This window comes from Trachypithecus francoisi, unplaced genomic scaffold (assembly GCF_009764315.1).
Source record: "Trachypithecus francoisi isolate TF-2019V2 unplaced genomic scaffold, Tfra_2.0 Lachesis_group1, whole genome shotgun sequence".
Lineage (NCBI taxonomy): Eukaryota > Metazoa > Chordata > Mammalia > Primates > Cercopithecidae > Trachypithecus > Trachypithecus francoisi.
In genome coordinates, this window is record NW_022681454.1 from 167,140,025 (window position 1) to 167,161,495 (window position 21,471).

General features: G+C 40.6%; 1 long non-coding RNA gene across 1 annotated transcript; it reads left to right on the top strand.

The window, feature by feature from the left end:
* The first annotated feature begins 260 nt into the window (after positions 1–260).
* On the top strand, positions 261–11,078 carry LOC117086141. Its single transcript, XR_004438216.1, has 3 exons — positions 261–921; positions 5,948–6,069; positions 7,171–11,078. It is a non-coding gene; the product is annotated as an uncharacterized LOC117086141 (long non-coding RNA).
* Positions 11,079–21,471: the final 10,393 nt, after the last annotated feature.

Here is a 21,471-nt window from a genome sequence, read left to right on the forward strand (position 1 = left end):
CCGGTTAGAGCTGTTTGGGGTGGCTCACGTTATTGCGGCAAACTTTGGAGATGACCGCTGAGTCCTCCGGGCGATTGTAAATGCCGTTATTTCCATATCCTTCAGGGACACCAGCTCCAACGAAGACCTTGAGCGATTTCAAAGTGCGGGCACCTCGATTCCCCGAATCTGTAGTGTGGCTGGTATCGGTGTTTCCCTGGTTTAACTAGCCTGCTTGGTAAGTAACTGAATATTTTTTACAGCGTGTTCAGAGCTTATTTTCCAGTTTTTATGAACAAACATATAAATATATCTCTGCATTCCTGCCTCCCTCATAAAAGCGGGCATCTGTGGAAAGCAGGTTTAGTTATCGGAGGGGAACCATTAAACGCCAGTTTAAGAGGCAGGCCGGGAGGACGGCTCGTGGATGTTTAGACTGCCGGCCTTGGTGATCTTGAACGCATTATGACGGAAAATGGATCTCCACTTGTAAGTCACCGGGCCTCGGGGCACCCGGGCCCGCAGCGCCCACGTGGCGTGAGCTTCTTGAGAAGGTTTGCGTGCGGCAAGGGCGGGTGGTCAATGGAGCTGAAATCACCCCAGGCTTGGCCCCAAGCCGAGAGGGGAGGCTGATGTGTATATGCAGATTCCACCCGAAGGAGTTCGGTGTGGAAAACGGTGTCAACAGGAGCCCGCGGGCTGTAAATTAGAGCAAGGCGAGGGCAGACTGTGCAGGCGCCAGCGGGACGGGGTGGCCTGGGGCTTGCCGCTGAGCAGGCCAGGGTAGCCCACGGGAGACCAAATACTCTACCTTGGGCATCGCCCTTTGGAGGCGGGCAGAGTCCAGCCGCAGGCCACAAAACGATGCCCACCCGAAGGACTCCACAAGGACAGTCCTTTCCTTGCTCACCGCCGACGAAGTGGTTGGGGCTGAAAGGCGAGGTCAGTGCGAATGGACGGCGCCCAACTTCGGTTGACTCAGTGCTGGGGCCCTGCCCTCCACTAGCCCTAGAGTCTTGGGCAGCAGGATTGAGAAATATATATATTCAGGTTTGCCAAGGCTGGGCGGTAGGAGACAGGGACTTAAAAGCCCAGGATAAGAGTCGGTGCAGGACCCATTCCTTTTCTAGGTAACGGGTTACCATCCTTGAAAGTCCCTGGCCAAGCGTCTTAAGGCACTGAACCCAGAATAGGGATTAACTGAAACTAGGCTCCTTGGTAAGCGCCAGGGGCTTGCAGTTGAGCTCGGAACAAAATAGTGACCTACCGCTCTAAACCCCCAACTTGGGTGGGTCTGCAGTTTTGAGCACAAGGAGAGCCTTTTTAAGACCTGGTTCTTCAAGGAAAGAATACAGGTAGTGTGGTTGGGGGTTCTGTTTACATTTTCACCCGGAGGCAAACCCTGAATGTGTAAATACTGGTAGTTCAATTCTCTGACATTTGATACGTTTTTAAAAAGTCTGTTTATAAAAACACATTTAGGCCTTGGGAGCAGGTAGACAAAGTAAGATTGCACTGGGGCTGGGAACATATAAAAATTCAGGGAAATTAGTTGGTTGGCTGCTTTCAGACTCAAAGGGAGTTTTGGGAATTGAAGGGAGGAAGCAGAGTCCAGAGGAGGGCTGAGTTGGGGACTGAGATGCTCTGTCCATCAGAGACCAGCGGTGAGTGGCCTCAATTTTGAAAGCTTCCGAACTTGCCACATTTAGCTTTTCTTATGCTTTTAATTGAAATAAACAAACAAAAAAGCAAAAATGAATGAATTGCCTCGTGGCCCCAGATAGCATTGAAAGTGGTAAAGGAAATAGGCAACATGGTACAGAAAAAAGAAATCATAAAAGATGGTAATCTGAACATCAGTTCTCACTGACATTGTCATTATCAGTTAACTGCTGTGGTCCAAGGGCCTAAGACTTGATATAGCTCAGAAACCCAAATACAGAGACCACTGCCTTAGAAAGGTGGCTGGATGAGAGGGGACAATTGGGTGAACCCTAGTGGTGTCCCCAACTGTAGAAACTGACTCAGGCAGGCCAGACTGGACCGGACTGGTTGAGCTCTACCCTAAATGCACAAACACATCCGCTTTTCTCTTGCAGTGTCCTTTGGCCTGTTGTCTTCCAGGTTTTCCAGGATACTGGGTTAGCCTGCTCCTTTGGGAAACTGTGAAGCAAGGATACCATCTCAAGTTTGCCCCCAGTTTAGGTGTCCTGGGCATCCTGGTGGTAGTGATGGAGGTGCTGATAGTGGTGACGATGAAGGAGAGGATGGTGTTGCTGATGAGAGGGAAAGTGGGAGAAGAAAGGGAGAAAGGCACAGTCCCTGACTTCGATGTCAGCATGGGAACCCCACTGCTGGGCTGCACTAGTGAGGCTGCTGATGCACATGTTCTAAGTATTCAAAGGCCCAGGGAACTGGCTTGCTGGGGGCTCCTCTGGCTACCTGTGGAGGAATCCCAGCTAGGGGTGCTTCTTTGCCTATCCTCAGAGGCTGAGGGCTGAGCCGAAACCGGCCTTACTCGGGTCCAGAAAGTGCTTCACAAAGAGGCAGCCCAGGTTTGGGTGAGTGTTTGGGATTCTGTGCCTTTGTTGTAGCTGATGGTGCACCTACTGTACTGCACATGTCATCTGCCTTCAGCCAAATAGACAGAATCAGGTTCAAACATTTATTTTGCTTCTCAAGTCTCGTCTCTTTGCCGTCACTGGTACTGCTTTCCCTGGAAAAAGACTGAAGGAGCACCAGAGAGGCTGAACATGCCCATGCAAACATTTTGGTCTTGTGAGATATTATTATACTTTAAAAAATCAATCTGGTTTAAACTAATTTTAAAAAATCTTTAGTTAGGTTTTAGGGGAAATACAGATTGTCTCAGGGTGTTTATTATTTCAAAGGCAAGGGCAGTTTATATCCTCTGTTTTGCTCATAAGAACCCAAAATAAACTAGACCCAAAAAGAATCAGGCCAGAGGGTCATCAATGTGCATTTTATGTTAATGGGAATTATGGCTCAGTTCTCATCACCGTCTTCCAAACCTTGTTTTACCTTGTTGTTCTAACCAACATAGTAGAAGTGACTCTGACCGTTCCCTTAAGAATCTTTAATGCTCTTACATGATATGAGCCTCAGAACATGCTAAGAACCCTCTGAAAGAACATCAAGCCTGGAAGGTGACAGAAGGAGCAATGTATTCTTGAAGATGTCACCTCAGCCAACCTGCTCCAGGGACAGTGCTTCTTGCGACACTCTGATGGCTCTGCATTCTTTTCTGTACCAGGGTAGGGTGGAGTCATTTTACATGTTATCCACTTAGTCCCAGGATGTTTAGGACACCCAGAACAATGCATATTGTCTGAGTGGTGGCAAGGGTCTCCCTTAGCTGGGGTTGTGTGGTCCTTGTTTGCGTAGTTCTTCTTGTGTAGTCTTTTCTTTTTGGCCTTTGAGAAATAGTTGTCTACAGACATAGCAAGTGAAAGTGGCTCCAGAGGTATGGTGCTGCTCAAAGTACACATCTGCAAAGCAGAACCAAATTCTGTTGGATTTGAGTGTCTATTTCAAAAAAGGAAGAGTAAGAAAAGCCGCCCTTGTGTCTTGTGAGGTTTTTTTCTTCTTCTTCTTTTAAGCAAGTTTTTGGATTTGGGGTAGGGGTGGCATATTTAGGGAGTGGATCCTCTTCCTTTCTCTTCCCTACATGGAGAGATGGAGCAGAGAGGGGCTAGTTCAGCTGAATGATGACGGTGGAGGGGCTGATTGCTTATGAATCCTTCAGTCCAGCTCTAATTAGAAAACAGTGAAGTGGAGTAAATCAGGGCTTGCTTGGTGCCTGCACATCCCCTCCTCCTCTTTCTCTTCTCCCTCTTTCCCTTCTTTCCTCCTTCCACCCTCCTCCCTCCCTCCCTCTCTTCTTCTCTCCATTTCTTACTTGTAATTTGCCTTTTAGCAGTACTTGAGATTACAAGGTTTTTTTTTCTTTTATTTTCTTTTCTTTTTTCCTATTACTGAATCTGCAACTGGCATGGAAGAATGAGATACTGATTCATGCTGAAGTCTTTTAAGAAAAATCTTAATATCCACAGTCAGTAGAATTTTCCTTTCTTTCTAAATAATCAATGAGTAGATCCCCATATTAACTGGTAGATATATTGCTGCACTGGACGGTTTTCATTGATAAGGAAGAACTAAATATTTTTCCAGGTGTCTAAGTGTGTCTGTAAATCTAAAATACTCATTCAGACTAAAGGGACCATAAGATAACCCCGTGAAGGCCTCAAAGAAGCAGCATGATGTAGATACATGGGAGATATTATTAATGTTATTATACTAGTCCTAAAAGGTACAGTAAATCTGATCTTTGTTAATCTTCACTAGTTTGTAGTAAAATGTAGAGTTTAGAGCAAAACCGGTGTGAGAACATACATCTCATAGGATTTATGTTAAATATTCATTCGAATTATTGCTTCAAGCAAATTACATACACACTAGTGGTATTTTCTTTCAAGCCGGGAGGAAATCACTCAACATTCAGATGAGGAAGTGTGATTTTGCATACGTGTTCTATGGAAATAGTAAGTAATGGACTTCACCTAGTCTGCAATACATTATGGGGTTCAGAATAAAATATGAGTGCAATTGACAATTTAAAATGGGGCTTTGGAGAGAAAACATTTATTTGACTGAAAGATTTGCTTCTGACTTGAGGCCCAGGAACATTCCCAGTTTTGACTGTAGTGTTGCATTCCTGGGAAGTTCTGTTCCACAGCTTCCTTTGCAAATTCACGTAGATGGATTTCTTTAGCTCTGACAGTTTCCTCTAAACCTTTCCTACATTCTTCCAGGGCCTTTGCTTATAGATAGGGGAGTTATACCAGGATGGCTAGGTTTCAGGTTAACAAAAAGAAACACTTTTATTGTCAATATTAATGGCAAACCTCGATTTTTACAAGGCTTGGGTTTAGCAGTGTGAGCAGATCAAAAGCAGCTTGGTTTGATTTCCCAATATTCTCTGGAGCTTAGACAATTAACTGCAATTTCGCTCCTAACGAAACGACACAAAAAAGTTAGTTACACAAATGTTATAGGTAATCTTTTGGCATAGATTTTTACCTGAGTACAACATATCAGAATCTAAAAAGTTTGTCTACTGAACTCGAGTTGGGTTTTGCAGGAAAACTCCTTAAGAAAGTGTTGTGTGAACTATGTCCTTGGTTGCAATGCCATGAGCCTGTTTCAGTGTGTGCATTCCAGGCTTGCCTTTCTAGCTGGGTAAGGATCCGGCAGACTGAGGTCTCTTTGGTAATTTGGGTACACCAAGTCTCCAGTTAATGATAGATAATCAGCCTTTGGGTCATTCGGTCATTCTCTTATTACAAACCCCTCCTGCTCTCTCTGATCTCCTTTCAAACTAAATTTCACACAAACAAATAAAGCAAGACAGGGACAAGTTCTTAAAAAAAAGAGGGAAATATTAGAAACGCCTGATACAGAACTCTAAACAAGGAAAGGCAAGCTAAAAGAGGATAGGAAAGAACATCTTATCAAAACGAACATATTGTGTACAAAACATTAAAAGAAAAGGCTCTGGTTTTTGTTAAAGTGACAGAAAATTAAAATAAAAATAATTACAGGCAGCAAAGTTATAAACAGGGAAGGCAGGATGCTAGCTGGAAATGCGCAGCACTAGGGGGCTAATTTGTTGTTACAGATTATGTATCTGCACCCTGATTGGAAGGTGCTACTTTGTTCCATTTTCCAGAAGAGAATGGTTTTTCTTTTTAATACTTGTGTGAATGCCTACTTAAGTTAACACAGGCCACAGCTTTGAGGAATGAGAAATGGAATTGCATTCTCCTTGCAAAGCATCCAACTTCAAACGAAGAAACTGGTTGTGTACAAAAAAGCAGAATTTCATTCAGAATACGTTTGGAGACTTCACTAAATTTGTGTGACTGATGCTTTTTTGTTTTGCTGACAGAAGGTGCAGATCATTCATGGGGAATATAACTGAAACCAGTCCTCCCCACCCCCTGGGGATCTTCACTTTCCCAGTCTACATCTGCCTGTGACTCCAGAAAGACAAACTGCAGATTGGCCAAGGTACATCTCAGATCAGATCCCTCTGGGAAAAGCGCGGGAATGCTTGGCTCTAGTAGTTAGGAGCTCTGGTGAGAGCGCCCCTAGTGCCATTTTCCCAACCCTGCCCTTTGGTCTAAATTCAGGGCTCTAGACAGTCACAGTCTACCTGCTGGGTGTCCACTCTCAAGCCATAGGTTTTCAATCTTAAAAGGGATTAGGACCTTGGCTCAAAATGTGGTTAATGCAGTCTTCAAATTAGGAGGACAGCTGGGAGATGGCAGCAGGGAATGAAAGTGTGACTCCTACTTTGTCCCCAACGGTGGGTCTGGCACCCCTTGACTTGCCAGTATGCTGGCAAACAACCCATCTCTCTTGGAGAATCCACACTTTGTTTCTTCTAGGTTCAACCTAAATGCTACCTCCTCCAGGGAGCCTTTCCAGATACTGCTTCTCTCTCTCCCAACTCCCTCCCCCAAATGAAGTTTTCTCTTCTGAATTCCTTCCTGGTACTGTCACTTATATTCTTTTGGGTAGATCTCTGGGGCATGCATATGCCACCTCCTGTGATTGTGGGTTTCTTGACAACCTAATCAATGCATTGAACAAAGGAGATGTTTAGACAGCCCATATAAAATGAATGACTAAGAGAAATCGGGTGAATACAGTCTACCCCATTTGCAATCAGATTAGTTTCCTTTATTTTGAAAACGATTAGAACTAGTGGAGGAGTTAGATGTCACCCACTAGGGAACAGATCTTCATCTCCAAGCTGTCCTCTGGCTCGATCTGGCCTGCACTGGGTCTGCATCAACTTGCGCTGGCTCAGAGGGAGGCTCAGCCCCAGCCTGGCCTCTCTGGTGCCCACTCCCAACATATTGAGCTCCGAGTCGGAATTGGGCAGGGCCGACTCTAGGCACCCCACGATTTGCTGAGTGATCTCGGGCAAGGACCTCGGCGTCTCTAAGTCTTAGTTTCCCCATCTGAACAGTGGGGATGATGACACATACGGGGCTGGGCAGGCTAGAGTAAGTGGGAAAATCAAAGCGCCAGCCAGAGCGGGTTGCTCTCAGTATTCCTGTATTTTCTCCTCCTGCCTCTTTGGTTTTTTCCGTTCCCTTCTAGCTGCCTGAAGACCCAGTCCGACAGCGATGCCTGCCAGCCTGAGTCGCCCACCAGGGCAGCTGCTCTCCCTACTCACACCCCCCCGCCTCGGTGCCCTAGAGCTGAGCGCAGCCGCGGCTCCACGGGGATCGCCAGGGCCTCAGCCCTCGCGGCCGGTGGCACGGGAGTGTTGCGGGGCAGGGACCAGAGCGCTACCAGAGCAGCCACCCCCGATTTAGGTCGCCAACTTTCCAGCCACTGCGACGGCCACTGGGGCGCCCCTTCCATCCTGGTTAAATTCTCATTGTGATCCCCAGCCCCGCCTCGGTTCGCGACACCCAGGGGGCCGGTTCTCCACGGTTCAGGCCGGGAGAGGTCACCGCTCCGGGCAGGGCGGACCCCCAGCTCCATCTCAGAGGACCTTTCGCCCGAGGCGCGCAGGAAGGGGTTAACCATGAGCCTCCCACCCTCACCTCCCAGCCCCTGGTGCCGGGCGAAGGCCGCCGCTTCCCTCCTGAGGTCTCATTAGGGTAACCCTCACCGCTATTTTCAACATTTCCTCAATCAAGTGCCTTTAAATAGAGCTGCACAAACAGATTGGCGGCAAAAGCGTAGATAGTGTCACGATTGAGACCAATCCAATATTTCAGCTTTGTTTGCTTTGCAATTACGGGTTGGCTTGTGGCTGCGGTGCCACTGGGGCAAATCTGCAACCGCTTGCTTTCTCCTTTGCACTCTGGGCTGGTGGAGGAAGCGACCCGCGGAGTCACTGCAGGGAGAAGAGGGGGACGCGCGCGGGGGGAGGAAGCGGCGGAGGGCTGAGGAGCCTCGTTTGCACCCCAGGGCCGCGGGCACTCAGAGCTGTGTTGAAGGACACATTTTTCAGGTTCCTGACAGTCACTGAGCTATACGCAATAATAAAGTGCGTGATTTGCGTGTGGAAACCAGTGTCGTGTCCTCACCAGCTTTCTTTTCTGCCCACCTTCCCTCTCTCTTCTACCTCCGTTTCGCTTTTCTTCAGTGTATGTTAGCGGTTTGGTGGATTTCGCTTCTCCCTCGCTGTTCAACTGCTAGCATGATTTGTTACACTTTCCACAGCTGTTTATTCTTGTTTGACTTTTTGTACAAAGTCACTTTAAATCTGCTGCAGAAAGAATAAAGCTCCTAACCCTTTGGATGGGCTCCTGCAGGCGTATGGCTGTCCCTGGCCCACTTTTAATTCTTTGGAGATGGCTCTTCTGTGTAAATCAGCTGCTGGATGCGTTCGGTCACTTCGTAGGCCAGCCTAGTTTGTATCAGCAGAACAGTCATGAATTCAAATCAGGTCGTAAGCCTTATATTTCACAGACAATTAAATCTTGGCTGCTGTTGAACAAAACTGTAATATTTACTCTGCTCTATACCAAGGAGCACTTTTAAAGTAAAAAAGAAAAAAAACCCCAAATACTACATTTCATAAAGAAAATATGACAATGAATCTCTTTTTATGGATTCTCTCTGCATAAGTTGAAACAATATGATTGAAATCCCTGACACCCCATCCCCTTTTTCAGACACAGCTGAAGTGATACAGATACTGTCTTCTAACACATCATCTCTCGCTCTCGGGAGAGGAACCTGCATGTGCTACATTCGATTTAGTTTGTAACGTTTCAGGCCCCTCCCCGACCGGTGTAATACGTAACAAGGATTATCAAATAATAAGGTCTTGGATGTGAAGTATGCTTTACACAAGAATTCAAGAAAGATAGGCAGGACTTGGGTAATTAAGTTACAACTTTGTATTACTTTCCAAATGAATACCCATTTTCTTCTCATGTCAGCTTCTAGAGATGGGAGGCTGAGGCAGAGAAATATTTTTATGAGACTCTGGAGTACATATTAAAATGTGCTTCCTTATTATTTAAGAATGTGTAAGGTGTGGACCTACATTTGCTTGCTGGTGGTCATAAAATAAATTCATAGCCATTGTGGTCAATAAGCAATCTCCTTCACGCTTTAAAAATTTTTGGTTTATAATCCCACCTGGATTATATTTTCACTATTCTGTATCACCCTCCTATTGCAGTATTTTGGTTCTAAATCTTATGTAAAGCAAACCTCAGAAATGATCGCTTCCATAAAATTGTGCAATGGCAAAGCCACGGAATAATATTCTGAGTCCATATAGCCATGCATGCTCATGTATATAGCTCTTATACAGTTTTCTAGCTAACCGACTGCTTTAGTATTTCAAGAAATAGGAAGCAGTAGCTCCCTATTTGAATGAAAGGGTACCATTTCATAAGAATTCTATTTTCACTGAAAAAATTGGTCTGGCACATTATTCAGTGCAAAAAATTATAATATTACTTTCACGTGTGTTAATCTGTTTAGTATTAAAACTGCTAGGGTGTCTTAACCATTAACGTGTTTTGTCACACCACTTTTAAATGGGTGATCTGAGATAATTACAAAGATTTTGATGTTAATCCCACGTTGAATGAACAACTATGAAAATAATCTTAAAGCATTATTACTCCCATATAAATGCCAGCAAACCCAATTGTAGAGAGAACATGATTACTTTTTATCTGACATTATCCTATAAGGATATGGCTACATTTATTTCTTTTAAAATTGGAGCAGTTTTCAATTACTTTTTAACAGAATTGCTTTCAACACAGCATTTTGCAGTGACCATAAACCACAGCAACTTTGTACTGACTGATACATATTTTTCTACATTATTATTCATTAGCCTCTTTGCAAACTCACTAAAATAGAATAGTATTAAAATATGAACATATAGAGAACAATTATTAGTTTCTACATTTTTATTTAGGTAAACCAATGTTACTAAAATTAAAAACATGTGCCTGGCATGTAAGTGCTTCTTTAGGAATTCTTTTTTGGATGCATAGTTATTATTTTTTAAATCAACTCAGATTTTCAAACACTGATTTTCTTCTCTGAACAGTCATTGCATTGTTTTAAACAGTAGCTCCTGGAATAATGCCGCCTTTAGTATTTTAGACTTTCAAACAACAATTGGAATTGGATAAATGGTTTCAGCTGGGAACACTTTCCTAATACCTTTGTAGGTAATGGGATTCTCTATTTGTGTTGGGTGACAAACGGACAGTGCCCTGGACAGACTGTCTACCCTCTGCAGAATCTACCAAAAAGTAGAGTTTTCCCATGAGACTGCTTGTGGTCCATCTAAAAAGGAAAAAAAAAAAAAAAAAAAAAAATCAGAGAAAACGAGCAAGGACTTTTCTAACTACAATTATGAAATGATGGCTTAAAGGGGTATTTAGAAAATAAGAGTGGAATAATACAGAAACAAAATCTGAAAAAGAAAGTTTGCCTAGACAGGAGCTGACGCTCTTTGTCTACAAACAAGAAGGTAAGGAGCTGGATCCAATTGAACTGAATTGTTTTTGTTTGCTTGTTTGTTTTCTTCCGTTCAGTGCCTTTCAAATTGTTTTTTGAAGAAACTCAACCAAGGAAATATATGTCAATTCTTGTATATGGGACAATATTAGCTGCTGTGATTTTTAATACTAGCATAAAATATAAGAATCTTTTCATTACTGTGACTTTGTTTTTTTCTAAATGAATGCATAGTGTTCAATCAAGAAAATATATGTTAATTCTTATATATGGGACAATATTAGCTGCTGTGATTTTTAATACTAGCATAAAATATAAGAATATTTTTATTACTGTGACATTGTTTTTTCTAAATGGATGCATAGTGTAACAATTGGTGTCAAAAAGCATTGAATGTTTTCAAACGGGTTAAGCTGGAATAACAAAGTACGTCTATGAGATGATTTCTATAACTCTGACTTGCTGAGAAAAAAGTGAAAAAGCTTTTTCTGGAAGAAACATGGCAACTTAACTGTTATTAATCTGGACTAAATAAAACAGGAAACTGCCTCTTTACATTTCTAGTATTTTTTTCTGCTTTTCCAGACATTGTTAAGTTCTATACAACTTGTGCTATTCAAGTAAAGATGATGTCAGTAATACAATTACAGAATCTAATCAAGTGACTATTTTTGCTTTATTACAAAATTTATGTATTTAATTGGGATATTTAATTGCTTAGTTTTTAGAAAACTGAATTTTTCTTTTTCCAGACAGAGTGATATTTAATGAAGTGCTTATAAAGATAAATATGATGGTTCATCAAAGATAAAATAGTCATGGTAACAAGATGGCATTTGAGTCAATGTGGAATGGACTCTGCTTTGCAAATTATACTGCTTTTTAAAAACACGACTTAGGTATTTATAATGGGGACATATAAGAAGAGAAACTCAAGAGCCCTCAACTTACATAGCCAAGAATACACAATCATTTAGGAGAACTTGCCCTCAGAAGCATTTCTCTATTGACATTGCCATTTCTTTTCCTCTATCTAGTACTTCCATTTGCTCTATTTCACTAAAAAGTCACAGAATTAAGAGTGGCTGCTGCAACTCACTGGGCTTTTCTCTGCTTAAAAACCTTAATATCACATGGTATTAATGCAGCTACATTTATGATTGAAAGGCTCACTTAACTGATCCTGTGATTTTTCTAATCATTGTTAACTGTCTGAATATTTGGAAATAATTGTATTTTTCCACGGACTTTTTCTCATTGCCTTGGGCGCTAGAAGTTTTTTTTTTTTTTTTTTTCTTCTTTTTTTTTTTGTTCAGATAGAGTTTCACTCTTGTTGCCCAGGCTGGAGTATAATGGCATGATCTTGGCTCACTGCAACCTCTGCCTCCTGGGTTCAAGTGATTCTCCTGCTTCAGCCTCCCGAGTAGCTGGGATTACAGGTGCATGCCACCATGCCCAGCTAATTTTGTATTTTTAGTAGAGATGGGGTTTCTCCATGTTGGTCAGGCTGGTCTTGAACTCCTGACCTCAGGTGATCTGCCCACCTTGGCCTCCCAAAGTGCTGGGATTACAGGTGTAAGCCACTGCGTCCAACCGGGTACTAGAGGTTTTAACATATAACTTCAGACATAAATGAGTAAATAGTAAGCTGTGTCTATTTGATTGTATTGTTATTTATATTATGTCGGCTTTGTGTCAGAAAGGATTTAAAGCACTTGTTTCAAGAATTGGTATGCTACCTTTCTCAAAATCTGTGTATAAAAATAATTCCCATACATACCATTATAATTTACTTTTCATGTGTATTACAAAATCAGTTATATGTTCTGGTAAATATTTTGATCCCAAGAGGAAGCAGGATTACATTTAGAACGTGACAAATTTTAAAAATTAATTTTGTTTTAAATAAATCTTCATAATGATATGCCATAAAGTTATTACTAGGCATGTAAGGCAGCATAACATAGTGATAAGAGCAGGTCCTTGGAGTTAGAGGCACAGTGTGAACTTGACTACAAAAGTTATCAGCTGTGTGATCTTGGGAACGTAACCATTCTCAGCTTTAGTTACCACAGCTGTACAAGGTGGATCATAATTGCAGACTCTGTCCTGTTGTTGTGGTGAACATTCAGTGAGACAACTCACATGAAGGGCTGACATAGGATAAGCGCTTAATCAATGTCAGCTGTTCTCTTTGGCATAGCTCTCAATGTTAGAGTGGCATGCCACAGTTACCATCTTGAGAGTCACTAAACGTGGGAATGGTAACAGCCCACAGAATTTTTGGAGATTGGTATGAGAAGCCTGCATTGGCTCCCAGCCCTCAGGGTTGACAGGGTGAAGGTAATGACTTCTGGCTGTCTTTAGAGCTCCCAAAAGATAGGAGAAGATGGTTCTAGTGATGACAACCCACTGTTCTGTAAGTGGAAACCTACTTTTATGCCATCTTCGTCATTCGTGGTGTAGTCTATTGGTGCCCGACACAAACGTCTAGAGTGGGGAAAATAACACCTTAAAGAAATATATCTTAGGTCCATGATTTCCCTGCTGTTTTTATTATGCACTCCAGCAGTAAAACATTTTAAGTATATTTATTTGCAAATTATACATCTGTACATCTTTACTGATGTGTACATTATAAACCTGTGCAAAAAAATAACCTTAAAAGGGGTAAGATTAAAAGGAAGAATTAGACAAAAGGTTTAAATGTTTTACGGTAAGATTCAGCATCATCACCAGTGGGTGTAAATCCACATTTCAGATAGCCTTGGTGGTTTAAAAATCCTCTGGTTGATTTACTTTTGGATCCATATCATCAGTGTTTCTGTCTTGTTTTGTGGCTGAGAAGAGGAGGAGCAGTGTCAGTTCTGCCGTTTTCCTGTTGATGGTTTATGTTTGCCTTCTTGGAATCTATTTAATGAAAGGTTCTTTGCAGGAATATTTTTAAACCATTTGTTCATTTGGTGAAGATTAGTTTAGTTAAAACTGGATTATATAATATGTTTTCATCTAACTGAGCCAGACAAATTGTAACAGATTTCAGGCCACGTGTGCTTGTAAGAGGGCCACTGTCAACCCCTCTGTGGTCAAGAGCTCCCCCTTCCCTGATGTTACCTTGTGTGCTCAAGGCAACTGGGTAACATAGAACGAAGCAAGGGTGCTGTTGCCAATGGTTACTCTATTAGTGAATTCATTTCTGGTTGTTTATATAAAAACAAATATGACTTCTGTTATAATCTTCCGACATCCCATTCCTTGGGGCACCATTGTCCTAGATTCTGAAATCATTGTGGTTCCTGCCATTTCTTGACCTTGACATTCTGTGACAGAATGAATGAGACCTTAGGTGCAGTGGAATTCATTTTCTATAACTAGCTTTACTCTATTGATCACATAGTGGTATAGCTCTTCACTGTTTGCAAATCAGTGTTCACGTATTTCTGTCATTTGAACTCAACATTTCTGTAGGGCAGATGGAAGAGATGAAACCACCAGTCTTGTTGACTGCAGATGGAAGATAATTGCATAAGGTCACAAAACAGTAGACTTGGGTTTGAATTTGTTTTTGAAAGCAATATCATCCTGCTTCTTTTCTATCATGTTAACACAATTTTTAAGCGATATTCATTTTCATCTGAATGGAGGAGAGACAGAATTATAAAACCAAACAAATGGTGCTGGGAATGCATTAAGAGAAAGCTTGTATATTATTAATAGAATAAATAATGATCAATAGATAATGTACAGGAAGGGGATTTGCATTTACAAAGCATCTATTGTATCCTATGTTCTTTACACATATTATCCCCTTAATATAGTTCTATACTTGCAGGGACAGGTTTTACCTCTAAAGAAATTGAGGTTCAGAGATGTTAAATAATTTATACAAAGTACACAGCATTTAATTTGTAGAGTTTAAAACCAAGGGATCTGGTATTGAAAAAATTCCAGGTAATGTTAAAATAACACAATGCATTAAATTTGAAAGTCTTTCTGTCAGTTTTTGTTCCAAATTGGATCTCTGGCTTTGGCTAAAAATCAGCCATGACAACAAGAAATGTTGGCAAGTATGTGGAGAAACAGGATCACTCCTATACTGCTATTGGGGATGTAAAATAGTACAGCATGTGAAAGACAGTTTGGCAGTTTCTTTAAAAGCTAAACTTGCAACTACTATATAACTCAGTAATTGTACTCCTCAGCATTTATTTCAGATAAATGAAGACTTAAGTTCATATAGAAATATGTGCATGAATGCTTACAGCAGCTTTAATAACAGTGAAAAACTGGAAATATTTCAAATGTCCTTCATGGAAAGACAAACTTAACCATTCTGTTAACAGTTAAGCATGTATGGTTAATCGTGGCTCAGCTATACCATGAAATACTACTCGGCAATAAAAAGGAACACATTATTGACAAGTGCAACAGCCTGAACGGGTCTCCAGGGAATTATGCTGGGTGAAAAAAGCCAAACCCAAAAGGTTACATACTATATGGCTCCATTTATACGGAATTCTTGAAATGACAAAATTATAGAAATGGAAAAAAGAAAAGTGCTTACCAGGGGATAAGGAGCAGTGGGGTGGAAGAGAAGTGAGTGTGGCCATAAAAAGGCAACAAAATGAATGCTTTTGATAATGGAAATGTTCTGTATCAATGTCAGTATCCTGGTTGTGATATTGTACTGTGTTTTTGCAAGACATTACTATTGGGTAAAGGGTGCATGGGATCTCTATTCTTTCTTTTTTTTTTTTTTTTGAGATGGAGTCTCGCTCTGTCCCCCAGGCTGGAGTGCAGTGGCGCAGTCTGGCTCACTGCAAGCTCTGCCTCCCAGATTCACGCTATTCTCCAGCCTCAGCCTCCTGAGTAGCTGGGACTACAGGCGCCTGCCACCGCACCTGGCTAATTTTTTTTGTATTTTTAGTAGAGACGGGGTTTCACCGTGGTCTCGATCTCCTGACCTTGTGATGTGCCAGCCTTGGCCTCCCAAAGTGCTGGGATTACAGGCCTGAGCCACCGCGCCTGGCCTCTCTATTATTTCTTAAAACTGCATGAGGATCTACAATTTTCTCAAAGTAAAAAGCTTAATAAAAATGCTAACTGATCTTCAGGAAGTTCAGTTCCATGCTTTTCATAACTGATCTGAAAATATGGGAAGGACAATTGAGAATTTAGGAGTTGTAAACTCTGAGACTGATTTTCAGCAAACTACTCAAATTATTCTGATTTTTCCCCTTGATTCTTATTATGGATTGTAGGACATTCTTCCTACTATTTTGGAGAAGAAAAAAATGCCACCTTTCTGTCATAGGACTTCTGCTTTACATACGATTTAAAAATCTGTTAGCTGACTAATTTACACACTAGAAGATGAAACTTGGTTACATTAATTCCATTGCCACAATTTATTTTAAAAATCAATCAGAGTTTTCATCTTTCTTGTCCCTTTTTCCTGTCTTATTTTATTTTCTTTTGTCTTTATTCCATTTGAACCCATATTTTCCTATATTGTACTGTTTAGTCTAAAAACTAGTAAGCATGCATATTGTTGATTACATTAGCAATTGACACTTAAAACGAGAACTATAAAGATTCTTGAGCCTTCACACATTATGCTATGCTTGCCGTATGCTTGAGTGTTCTTACTTTCGGAGAGAAGTAATGGAGATTATAAACGTTATTTTAAAAATTTACTGGTGATTTGTTGAGAAGATAAAGTAACAACACTATTACAGAGGGTTGCTCTTGATCTCCCAGGCCACCAGCGCAGTCACAGAGCCCTCTGCAAACACCTGATAATGCTGAAGAGTGTGTTAGTCATTGTAGAGGAGCTGCTGTCATGACAAATAGGGGTTAAATTGTGAGAATTTCAGGATATATTTTGGGGAAGGATTAAATAAATCAGGGGACTTGCTGACAGCAAATAGCATCTTTGATTTGAAACACAGAATCAGAGAATTGAGATGAATCCCAGGTGGTGGTTGGGAGTTGGAAAAAGTCCCAATGAGTTGGCTGACTAAGTGTAGGCTTCATTTCAACATCATTAAATAGTCTTTAAGTGGTGACTTAATAATTATTGCCCCAGGAAAAGATTATGCTAAATACAGTGGTGGAATTAACTATATTAATCCAAGAAACATTTTATTTAAATGATTTTCCTACCAGTAAGGTTGGAAGGCTCTAGAACTGCTTCTAGGAGCTTGAAATGCATTTAATAGTTAACTGTCAGAATGAAAAATAAAAATTTAAATTTCAACAATGCAATTAAGTTCTTATTTTCTTATAATAGTGAATAATAAATTTTATTCAGGGATGCCATTGGCAGATGTTGAAATGAAACATTTTCACTCCACTAGCTTGCAGTGGACTAAGAGGTGCCAGGAAGGGAGACTGATACCACAGATCCTGAAAAAACCATACCAAACCAAACCAAATCCAGCCCACAAATGGACACTTCCAGATGCTTACCAAGAGGAAGTGCCTTGGAGAGCAAGGCCTGCGAGACAGGTGAACTCTAGGGAACAAGAATTCCTAGTTCTATGTCTGTTTACAAGAATTTGTCATGACTGGTTCACCTCACTTTATAGTTTCCTCAGACCAAAGAGACAAAGAAAAAGCAAGAAACAAAAACAACAAAAATTCAGAAACGAATGGACAATACAACCAAAACTTTAATATGAACCAAAACAAAAATCGGGCTGATTTTACGAGGTTGACTTAAAGTCAGGAAAAGAATGATAAACTTTTGAGAGGAAGAAAGAAATCATCAAAGCCACGAGGAGCTCAAAGTGGGGTTTAATAGCAGCTATCATATTGCGCCCGAGCCTTGACCACTTCTGACGCAGCTGTTTCGTTTTAAGATATTCCCATTCCTGTTCCACTCACACAGTCCTCCACAGTGACCTGAGTGCACGTATCCAAGCAGGCAGGCCACTCTAGAAAGCCGTAAACCCCTCAGAGAGTCACTGCAGGAATAGGGGAAATGGAAATGATGAAATTCAATATAGCATTTAGCTGAATCATCATCTGAGGTTAAGCCCAGTGAACAATTAGCAGTATCGGGAGTCTCCTCGTACCTGTCAAAATCGCACCGATGGGATTTTGTGCAAATTATGTATGTGTGTGGAAGTTATTTTTCGTGTTTAATAGCAATGGACCTTGGGTAGTAATTCAGATACAACTTTTAAAAAAAAATACGAAAGGGCAAGTGTGGTGATAAGCTCCTTACTCAGGAGGATCTTTTCAAACATTGCAGAACATCAGGCCTTGGAATAATTCATTTTATTAAGTAGTGCTCTCTGTCTTTTCATTCACAAAATGAGGATGATTTATTATACAAATAAATGCTTGCATAGGATGATGAACACCTGTAGGAATGCATGATATTCTGGAAGTTGATCAAGGTCCACCCTATACCAGTAATTAGAGGTTGTGATGATGATGATAATAATAATTAATAATAATGGCACATAGTATGTGTCAGCTCCTGTTCTAACTGCATTTCTCATATTAACTTACTGATTTTTCACCATTACCCACTAAGATACCATTGTTATGCCTGTTTTGTAGACAAGGGACTGAGTGAAGCACAAAGAAGTGACTACGATCACACTGTCACATAGGCAGGAATGAAACCTATGGAGATTGGCTCTTTAGTGTGCTCTCTGATTTATTATCATTCATCACACATTTATTGAGCATCTAATATATGAAAGGCATTAGGCTTTATGCAGGCAATACTTTAGCAAAGCCAGGTAGATGTTTCTGCCTTCTTTGAGCTTATAACTTGTTGGGCAAAAAGCTAATGGTTTAACTGTATAAAAAACTTGATGTTGTGAAATGATATATGCCAATGTTTACATGGTATGTTGGTTTTGATTAAGCACCGTAATAAAAATAGGGAGCCTGGGTCTCACACAGCCTTGATTGTCTTCCTTCTTCTGCTCCCCAGTGGAGTGGGTAGGAAGGTCACACCCTCAATGTCAGGCTCCTTCACTGTTCTCAGTTGAGTGTCTCAGGTTATAGGCTACATGAGCAGGTTTGCACCTGGATATGATTGTGGCAGTAATAATACATGTGACTACACACAGTGGCAGTGGCAGCAGGGGTGGGAGTTGGGGATGGGATAATCTTAGAATGCAGTGTTGGTGTTAACTCAGTTTTGTTTTGTTTTGATGTACAGCCATAAGACTCTGGGTTCACCAACTCGGGGATGGCCTGGGGATTTAGGAGATGGCCTCGGTGGCTATCCTCTTTCATACAAAGGAGTGTTCAAGCTACTTTTTTTTATTTTTTATTTTTTTTTGAGACAGGATCTTGCTTTGTCACCCAGATGGGGGGCAGTGCTGTAATCTCAGCTCACTGCAACCTTTGCCTCCCAGGCTGAAGTAATCCTCCTGCCTCAACCAACTGAGTAGCTGGGACCACAGGTGTGAGCCACCACGCCAGGCTAATTTTTGTATTTTTTGCAGAGATGGGGTTTCACCATGTTGCCCAGGCTGGTCTTGAGCTCCTGAGCGCAAGTGATCCATGTTTCTGCCTCCCACAGTGATGAGATTACAGTCTGAGCCACCACGCCCCGTTTAAGCTATTTATTCTAAAGATATAGTGACATCTATTATCTTTGACCCCTGCTTAAGCAATTCTGTCCGGATCTTAAGACTATTTCTTCCTGGGATTCAAACTCAGAGCTAAGTGGAGTCAACTGTATGAGGCATATGTGAGCTTAATTTTTGAAACATTTATTTTGAATTTCATCTGGGATCTCCTCTAGGGAACACCACTTTATGATTGTGGGTTGCATTCCCAGGTTTGGGTGATTGAATTTATTCACACATTCTTTAATAAATGTTTATTGAGACTGAAAATAAATGTGAAATCCTAGAATTCATTGGTTGTCTTAAAAATTCTAAATATGAAATGCTAATTTTAGCTTCATATGAGTATTTAGAATAGAAAAGAAGTAATCCAAAAATTGTTCATGAAAAAAATCCATGATTTATTCTACTCTGGAGGAACTTATTCAATTTAAAACATACCGATTCGTATAAACTTATTTGGTAATGAGGCGATATACTTTTTATGAGAACATATCAAACCATAAACATTGAGATCCAGCCTCTCCTGAGTGTGTAAAATGTCAGGGTTTTATTGATACTAATGATAATGGGAGTGACATATGTGCACAGAGTAAGACCATGGTTGAAAGTCTGGCTGATTAGGCGCTGTGTTCTGTGGTTTTTGCCACTTGTGTGTGATTAAACCCTGCAGAATAGTGTCTGTCGCCATGTATTTGGTTCGTCAAGAAAACTAGTAAAGTGATATTGAATGAATGATTCAGTTTATCCAAAGGATAGACTATTGGCCTAACGCCTTCCTAACTTGGAGCTGTCAACGTGTTTAGTTTGGTTCTAATGGGAGCTAGGCTGGGGAAGGGAAAAATTTTGTGAGAAAGGTTATGTGATATTAATAAGAACCACATTCCGTTTGATGTTTTCTCAAGTGATTTTTTTTTATCTTCCTAAGAAATTGAACCATTCAAAAATAATAAATCTTTCTTTTCTATGGCCCACAAATGATCAACATTTGGGATGATCAAAACAATTTTGTCTTTAAGATATCCCAACTTCTCGTCCCTCTTTATTTGCCAGTGCTGATTTATAAGAGAAAGTATCACTTCATATTTTTTCCAAGCATCAAAGTCATAATGTGTTTTACAAATACTCACAAGTACTTAAAATCCATGAACCTCTCTCTGTATTCCTATTTTCTTATTCTTCTATAAGTATGTATTTAAATTGGTTAAACAGATGGCTTTCTACTTTAAAAAAATAAAACTGCTAAGAATATTCAGCTCAAGATGGAGAACTCATAGGTTAAATTTCATTCTGGAATGCACTTTTACAACCAGGTAATTAACCTTTGAAAATGAGGGTACTCGAAGGAAACAAGGAAAATCTTAACAAGATGATCTCACTAACACTAGTGTGTTAGACTTCTCAGAAGTAGAGATGCCCCAGAAGTGTAATAATGAAAAATTTTGAAATATTTTTAAAAACATAGTTAATCTTTGGAACCTTCCAGTTTTCTTCCTTTATTACAATAACCTTAGGAAGTAAACGCTTCAAGGGGTGTGTCCTTATAATAATAGGAATTGGTACACAGATTTTGGTGGAAAGATGGAGGTGTCAACATTAATCAGTCAAGATATATTTGTGGACTGCCTACCACATGCACAAGTCTCTTCCATGCTTGTGAAGAGATATAGTGATGTGCAATGTGTAGAATCTGCCCTTCATGAGCTTTTGATCTAGTTAGTCTGAGAAGGAATAGATTAGTGAAAAATTAAAAAGAATAAAAGATGGAGTGTTGAGGCAGTCCATGACTGTTATCTGAGACATTGAGTTTACAATGCTAAGTTAAAAGAATGAGAGATCACTATGGGATAGAATGGGCAGGAAGAGTTCCTCTCCTTGAAGCTTGCATTAATCCATAAAAGACAAAGCAATTTTGAAAATGCAGAATTTGGAGATATGAAGAAAGAATAATTCCCTGAAAGGGAGAAGAGTTTTGGAACCAGATAGATCTGTGTTCAAATCTTGGTTCTCTTGTTTTCTAGCTGTGTAATCTTGGGAAGTTACTTAGCTTTTATGGACATCTTCTATAAAGTGGATATTATAGTGACTATTTTGTTAAATTTTTAGGATTAATTGAGATAATATATATAAAGTGTTATAAGCACTTAATAAAAGGTAATCCCCTTAGTTGGAGAGAACATCCTAAACAAGCCTGGAGGAAGGAACAGCCAGCCATGTTCATGGGACAAAGAGAAGACTGTTATGAGTGGAGGGAAAGATTAAGGGGAAGTAGAGTGAGATCACATAGAAAGATAAATTAGGATTAGCTTCAGCCATTCACTTGTTTCTTCATTTAATACTTTATTGA